Below are 7,835 nucleotides of genomic sequence, written 5' to 3' on the forward strand. Positions count from 1 at the left end.
ATTCAAGTCATGATGACTATAAGGTTTATTCCCAGCATTGGCCTTCAGTGGTGATAGAGCTAATCGCAGTGATACTGGGTAATGCATATTTGAGGGCAGCAAGGCATACAGCATGATCCGAATGTTTAGTATTGACTATATCAATATTAAATTGCCAATAGAAGTAAAATTTCAGAATCCAACATATCTTATGTTAATCTGTGTCCCAGATTATTTAAAAATAATTTAATTGATACCAATCCTTTGTGGTAATTACAAGTCTTCTGAAATGGGGAAGAGGGCCCTAGATTAACAGAAAGCTAAAATGCAGAATAACAGATTACAGTAGTCTGAAATATTTTATCTACAGAAAGAACTATAAATACAATAATTAGGAACCACACAAAGGTCACAGCGCTCTACATATCTTGGCAGTCATTAGGCTGCTTTTCACTTGGTTATGTTTGTGATTCTAGAAGTTCTTCATACCTTTTGGAAGCCCAGTTCCTCCCAATCTTTCACACTTTCTCAGTTTCTTGCATGCCCTCAATTCACTTAACAATTTCTCACATGGTCTCGACTTCAGCTGTAAAGACTCACCAGACGACTGGGAAAAAAATATTTCAGAACCGTCTCACTCCTTCTGGCTCCATTTAATCAACACCTGTTCCTGTTACTTGAGCTGCATCTCCAGCTGATGCATAACATGAACTCATGTACTAAAATATGTAATAGGCCCCCTGCTACTTCCAGCCTAAAGATTATTCATCTCCAGTCCAAAATGCAAGCATTAAACATGATTTCATGCAAAATAGTCAACTTTCTAGTGAAAAGTTTCACTGTTCAGAAAAGGGAATGAAATGGCAAGCCTAAAATCACCTCAGTCGTATCTTACAGTAGCAAAGCTCCAGAGACTCAAGTCACACAGTTGTAGGGAAGAGACCAGGACTATCTTGCAACATCAACCTCCTCCTGTCTCATAACTCTTAAAGTAAAGCCAGCTGTAATTTGGCTTTGACAAAAAGACTGAGCTGTTGATCTCCAAAGTGCTTCTAAGCAGACTGGTTTAGTATTAGGGAGACAACCTTTCACTGGCAAGATTGGCTTTAAAAAAAAGAAGCCACTGCAGAGGTGGGGGCAGGTGCTGTCAGAATTTTCTGCAGTTTCCCGTTTTGTCCCAGCTGTTGGGTGAGTGAAAAAAGTTACTCTAATACATACAACATCAGAACAAACTTCTAAAGCCTCTGAACCCCAATTTATACCGATCGTACCATTTGATTCTCTGGGATGCTGCTAAAGCTTGGTGGCAGTTTAATGAGGGACTGTGAACTGCACATAGGCTATCCACTAATATGCACCAAGCACTATTTTAACGCTCACACACACAACCCCAATGTATACACATGTATAATACAATTACAAAATTCACACCTCATAGGAATACAGGGAGGAATAACAGATTGTGCCTTTAAAAATACAGACCCCATATTTAACTCTTGATTTGCCTGTATGTGTGTGCACACATGCATAGACACACACACAGACGGACACCACAAAATGGATGTTGGTTTTGGTTATGCTCCAGAGCCAACCTGAAATGTGGTGTCAGGGTGAGGTTTGAGGATAACTTCTGAGATAGGACATGTACACTTAGCAGAGGTATGTTTAGAGGAGCTACTGCTAGGTAGAGTTCTGGGAAACCCCCCCCACCGATTTTAGAATAAACAATAAAGGCCATTTCCAATGCCCAAATCCTTCACAAAGTTGTTAGAGGCCAACTGCAATCAGCCTCAAAATGCAGGGTGTATAGAGAGCCTCACCCTCTTTTTCTTCAGCTGATCATCAGGAGAGTGCAAAGAATATCATGGAAACAGTGTCTCTCCCCTCTACCAAGCTAAAAGCACTGCTATCACCCCACCTTAGTAAATGCATTTTTGTCCATTTATCTGAGGTTTGAAAAACAGAAACAAACACAAACCTTGCTGTTAAGTCTATCTGAGACAGCAACAAAGAAGAGTTTCATGCTCTGGAGGCCAAGCAGTTCTCTTGGTTGAGGTGAAGAGGCAACGTGATTTTCCTTGTTGAAGCTTCCCACGTTGCCTTGCAGACTCCTGATAGTCCCATGTGTGGCCTCTTCTGTCAGTTGCCAGTAGAAGGTTTCCTTACAAGAAGCATGAAGAGCCTTCTGGACAGGTACAGCAGCTGTGCAGAAGTCTTTTCTGGGCATTGCAAGTATTTGAAAGGAGATTTAGCAGAGCACTGGCAATGTCAGATGAGAAGGGTGTGGAGGAAGTAAGCAAAGGGAGAAGAGCAAAGGGACAAGACTGTTTAACTTCACTCTCACAGGTGAGGGCCATATTGCCTCATGAGGCAACATCAGAGGGATGCTTCGCTTGAACCTACATACAAAGATATTAGCATGATGGAAAAGTACGTAGAGAACAGTAAAACATAAAACCAATCTAAACAAGAGCAGCAAACTCCTCCAAAGTCTTTGTGCTGCCTTCATGCCATTCCTCTGTTGCATTTTAAAGCACTTGTCAGTTTTGAAAATGCAATGATAATATGTATTTATATTATTGTTTATAATAATATATTTATCATTTATACATTTATTGTTTTATCAGATTGTTCTATACCTCTCAGAATCACTTTCATGAGATAGGTGGCTATATAAATTTGATTAATAAAATAAATAAAATAAAATAAATGATAACTTGTCAGCAAATTTTCAAGTGGGTGTTTTTCCCACTAGCCATGCCTGTGGTTGTATGTTGTTGTAATGTCTGGCTTGGGGTAGATAATTCTAACCAATGCATAGAGGGAGAAATAATAAAGTGGCCAACTTAGGAGCCAGGAGGCAAGAGTTTCTGCCAGCAAGAAAACTGACCACTATAAGTCTATAAAACCACAGTGATTCGAAAGAAAAACCAAAACCAAAAACCAAACTGCTGTGGTTTCCAATAGATTGGAGCTCAGTCAGAAATAAATTGACTCAGCTCCCCAGAAATAGACATCACAATCATGAGATCAGTTTGGAGCCAATCCCAAGCTGCTTGGTCGCCATTTTATATTTCAGATTTTATATATTGTATATGTTTTAATGTTATATGATTTGGGTTTTGTTTTGGTTTAGTTTATTGTTCGTTTTTGTGGTGTACGCTGCCCGGAGTCACATTAGTCGAGCCTTATAAATCTCATTAATAAATAAAATAAAATGATAAAGTGGTGTCAAGAATTGCTGTGGAAGTGCTCAAAGACTCCTTGGCCCATTAATGACTAATAGGCTGATAAACTTCTGTGTCACAAGACTCTCTTTTGACAGCAACAGGTCGACATGATCCCTTAACCTGAAGCTGGTTGTAACTAGGAGGTTCTTTTGAAAAAAAAAACATTTTCTTTCCTGCTTTAAGAAAAGAAAAGCTCAGACATTATTCTAATCTCGCTTTTTCTCTTTTTGCTTTACAGAGAACAGGAAGGTAAGGGAATGAAACAACCATGTTCGGTAGGTTTTTCAGATGTTCTTAACAGCTCTAATACTGTTCTCCTTTCTTCTTGGTCTGTTTTGCTGCAGAAGACTGTATTGAAGAAGGTAAGTTTCTGATGTCATTAGAAGAGTCATAGTTTGATGTCTTTTAGAGGAATGTAGCAGCACAGCGAACACAACAAGAACTCACCAGGATACAAAACATGAAGAGTGTTTTGGAGAGACCATAATTTACTTGGCACAAATTCCCTATACAGTAACAGCAAAAGTCTACCTACTAAAACGCAAGGCTTCAACTATTCCATTTTTTCTTTATTGGAAGGAAGAAAACAGATATTTGTTTTTACAGGAATGCCTTATTAGGATTGCTAGGCATAGCTGTTTAGGCAGAGAGAAATACAAGCTGGCTAAAGTATTGTCAATTTTATGGCATTTGGCCTTATTACAGACATTCAAAAGTTAGTAGGTATCATTTTTATTAATATGTTTATAAAATCCTTCCTGACAGTATTAACAAGCAGATTTGGAACCCAAGAATTTCATAGAGGGAGAGATGTTTTTTCAACACAAGCCCAGGCACCTTGATAAGAGATAAGAGATAATTCTTTTTAATACAATATGCTGAATTTAAATTTTTAACCTTGGAATATAGTTAGTATTGCATAGCTTTCTGATTCTTGTACTTGTTTTTACACTGTTGTAATACATTACTGATTCTGAATGTATCTGGTTTCACATCACTTGTTTTCTCTCCTGTGCTGTGGCACTTTCCATGTATTATATGATATGGCAAGGTGTGGTTTTTTAAAAATGACTTTTCTGACCTGAGCTTTAGTGATAAGCTCTTAATTTGATCTGGCTCCTTTTTTGTGCATACCACTGCTTTCTGAACTAAACTTTGGTAGTGATGCAGGGGAGGATTACTTGATGTTATACCTGCCTTTGCCAGTCTTGTTTTATAACTTTAAAAATGTGTTGTCCCATCACTCTTTTTCCATCTTAGCTACATACTTTCCCAACTTGGCTGGTTTTTTTAGTAATGTTTTGATGCTTTGTTGAGGCTTTTCTCTTTGGTTAGTGTTGTTTATATTTCATGTTTTATGAAGTTTTTACAAGTCTTTTGAAATACTGAGTGTCTTTATTTGGAGAAGCCAGTTATAAAACAAATTATATATAAAATCCTGGGCAAACAAAGTGCTATTTCACTTATCTAAATAGCCTCAAGGACCTTCATTGTCTTAATAGGCTATTTTGATATAACAAAAATGGAATAAGTTTAGCTTAAATATACCAGATGCTTGCTTTTTGAGAATTTAAGCAATTATTTAGGATTTTTAAAAGTCATTTAGGTCAGTTTCCTGTGTCTCAAGACTGATTTGTAAGAAGTGCTTCAGGCCTCCCGTGAGCACGACTCCTCTTTGCTATTCATTAAAACAGTCCAACCTTTTTCAGGCTTAGAAAAGTTGATGATCCTTTAAGGGGAAATCACCCCTTAAAGTTCATGTGATTCTTAAAGCAGGAGATCCCTCCTTCTTTTTAGGCTCCATGGAATTCTGAACAAGATCCAGCTGCTTTAGTGATTAGCAGAGAGGGCTGTGCTCACACAAGATTTCAACCACTTCTAAATACTTTTTGAAGCATGCACAGTCCTGTTACTTCCATATAAAATTAACTGAAACATTTCAGTACATTGAAACTCAGTCTGAAATTAGCTTTCTGACACTGGCATTTTGCATTTTTACATGTATATTTCCTCTTCTAACTATCTGAATGACGGCAAAATACTGATACCTATTTGTATATGAATATGTGAATGTCCTAGATGGATCGAGTTTTAATATCCCATTGTCTTGCTAATGTCTGGCCTCATAAATGCTTGGAACCTGAACTCTAGTCACGTGCACACCTGCAAAACAACAACAAACAAACCAGCACTGAATCAGAAAACCTCGCTGTCTATAGATGCTTTAGTTTGATACCACAGCTTCTTATAACCCTTGCTAACCTTCTGTACTTATTCCCTTTCACCACCCCGCTTGCCTTGATTAAGAAGATGAAGAATGGATAGAGGTGGAAGACGGTAGTAGAACCTTTATTTTCATTTCACTTTACTAGAGCTTGAAAATGATACAGTAGGAATATTTATTATTCATTCATGCATGGGAAGACTAAACGTAACTGAAATATGCATCATCAGTAGGACTATTTGAACCACAAACATAATCAGATCTAAGAATGGGAACTGTAGTACTGAGCAAGGAGAACAGTATTTTCCATATAACCAAAGCCATTTTCATTTGTAATAACACAAAGCTGGAAAATCCTAATATTCCATTTCAGGACTGAAAGCTCGGGAACTGTATCTAATTAACATGATACCCTGGCACTATCTACAGGGTTATCACACAGAAAAGAGAGCGGACTTATTCTCTATTGCTCCAGAAGGGAGGCTCAGAATCACCGGCTTAAAATTATAAGGAAGTGGGTTTAGGCTACTAACCATATGAGCTGTCAGCTAGTGGAACAAGCTGGTACATGAAGTGGTAAATTCTCCTTCTCTGGAGATCTTCAGATGGAGGCTGGATGGCCATTTGTTACAGATGCTGTAGTGGATCTTGCACTGAGTAGGGGCTGAATAAGATGATTTCTGAGTTCCTTTCCATCTCTGTGATTCATTGATTCTAAAATACCACCCAGAGTCCCTCTCTTGGGGGAGATGGGTGGTAATTAAATCTGAATAATAAATAAATAAATAAAATGTCTACAACTCTTTTTTTGCTTCAGTAGATTTTAGCCTACATTAATTCATCCTCTCTATATTGCAGAAATGAATGACTGCAAATTTATCAAAAGGAGGAAAAAGTATTTCTATCCATTTTCTCTGCAGCATTCATAATAATTATGGAGTTCTGATTATATCCAACTTCTTTTAAATCAACTTTTCTTTTTAGTTAACTAAAAAGCCCCAACTTGTCTATACTTCTCCTTTATTGTAGATGTTCTAACACTCTGAACATTGATTTGCCCCATTCTTCACTGGTTTTTGTAATTCATATGCTTTACTGTTACTCTTCTGGAATGCATTAGAAGTGTGGGAAGTGTCCACTTGGATGTATCCTCAGGAGTCTGCCTAGATATTTGAGGTGTGCCCTACTATGATCTCAGTTCATCCCAGAACTCTGCCTCCCTCCCCTAATCATCATGAAACATATTTATAATTGAATCAAAACATGTTCAATGGGCATTTTTGGACAGGTGGGTAGAGGGTCATATTTCTTTAGGAGTTATTGGAATCTGTGATGGGTAGAACGAGAGGCAATTGAACAAAGCTTTCTGTTTCTTGATCACCCCTTTTCAACATCCTCCTGTTTCTTTCTCTGCCTCTGTTTCTAACACTTCCTTTTCTTTCTTCCTCACACTGAACTTTCTCAGAGGTCTGAATTGCTTGCTTGAAAAGACTTTTTGAAATTAGGCCAAGGACCTCATGAAATTGGGCTGAAGGTCACACATGACCACAGCACTCCAGTTTGCCTACTCTTGTTTGGAACTATGCTTTTTTTCAGCTCTTCCTCTTCTTTCACCAACATTCCATAGGCTGACATTAATGTCACCCCAAAATTTTTTATCAACTAACCACTGTAGTCCTTAGAGTTGATGGTTATCCTGGTGTTTTATTCTGTAGAAGAAGAAGAACAAGCAGAGGAAATCAAGGAAGATGCAGAAGAGGCCGTAGCAGAAGGCACGCAGTGATGTTCTGCTGAACCAGTTCTGGGTGATGCTTTGGTGGGGGGATGGATATGATAGTGTGCTCTCTTTCAAGATGCAGAGATGTATGGGAACTATAGCTACATTTTTATAATGCTTCCCAATTATATGTAAATAATTAATGTCCCTACTTCTATTAGTTTATGTTTCATGGATACTACAAGAAAGCTCAGAAATAGGTAATTTGTGCTTAGTGAAGAGGAAAGCATCATTGGCAGATACCTTTCTCCCACCCCAGGTCCCTTCCTCACTTAGGTATAGGAGCATAATGTTACTTTGGAAAATCATCTATGTTTTGTTGAAACTAGCAAATTATATCTAAAACAGATAGATGTACAGACACAACTAGTGGGAAAGCATTCTTTGCCTACTGTAGTGTTATTTTTCACTGCAGTAGATTTGAGAAGGGGAACACTGTAACACTTTCACAGAGAGTAACAAGTATTTTGAAATGTTTTTGGAAAGTAGCATTGTATTAATTAAAAATCACCTTCGATAGTGCATCTATATTTGTAGGCGTTCATAATGTTATAATCTACTCCAGTTTTGATATTATAATAAATTAGGAAAGGGGGTGCTGCTGACTCTGATTATCAAATACCAG

The 7,835-nt window shown here is 37.8% G+C and overlaps 1 long non-coding RNA gene across 1 annotated transcript; it reads left to right on the forward strand.

Moving 5' to 3' along the window:
- The first annotated feature begins 3,345 nt into the window (after window positions 1–3,345).
- LOC134494823 (uncharacterized) lies at window positions 3,346–7,205 on the forward strand. The gene is made up of 4 exons (XR_010067698.1): window positions 3,346–3,458; window positions 3,554–3,571; window positions 5,520–5,546; window positions 7,149–7,205. It is a non-coding gene; the product is annotated as an uncharacterized LOC134494823 (long non-coding RNA).
- Window positions 7,206–7,835: the final 630 nt, after the last annotated feature.

The sequence above is a fragment of the Candoia aspera genome, chromosome 3 (genome assembly GCF_035149785.1).
Source record: "Candoia aspera isolate rCanAsp1 chromosome 3, rCanAsp1.hap2, whole genome shotgun sequence".
NCBI lineage: Eukaryota > Metazoa > Chordata > Lepidosauria > Squamata > Boidae > Candoia > Candoia aspera.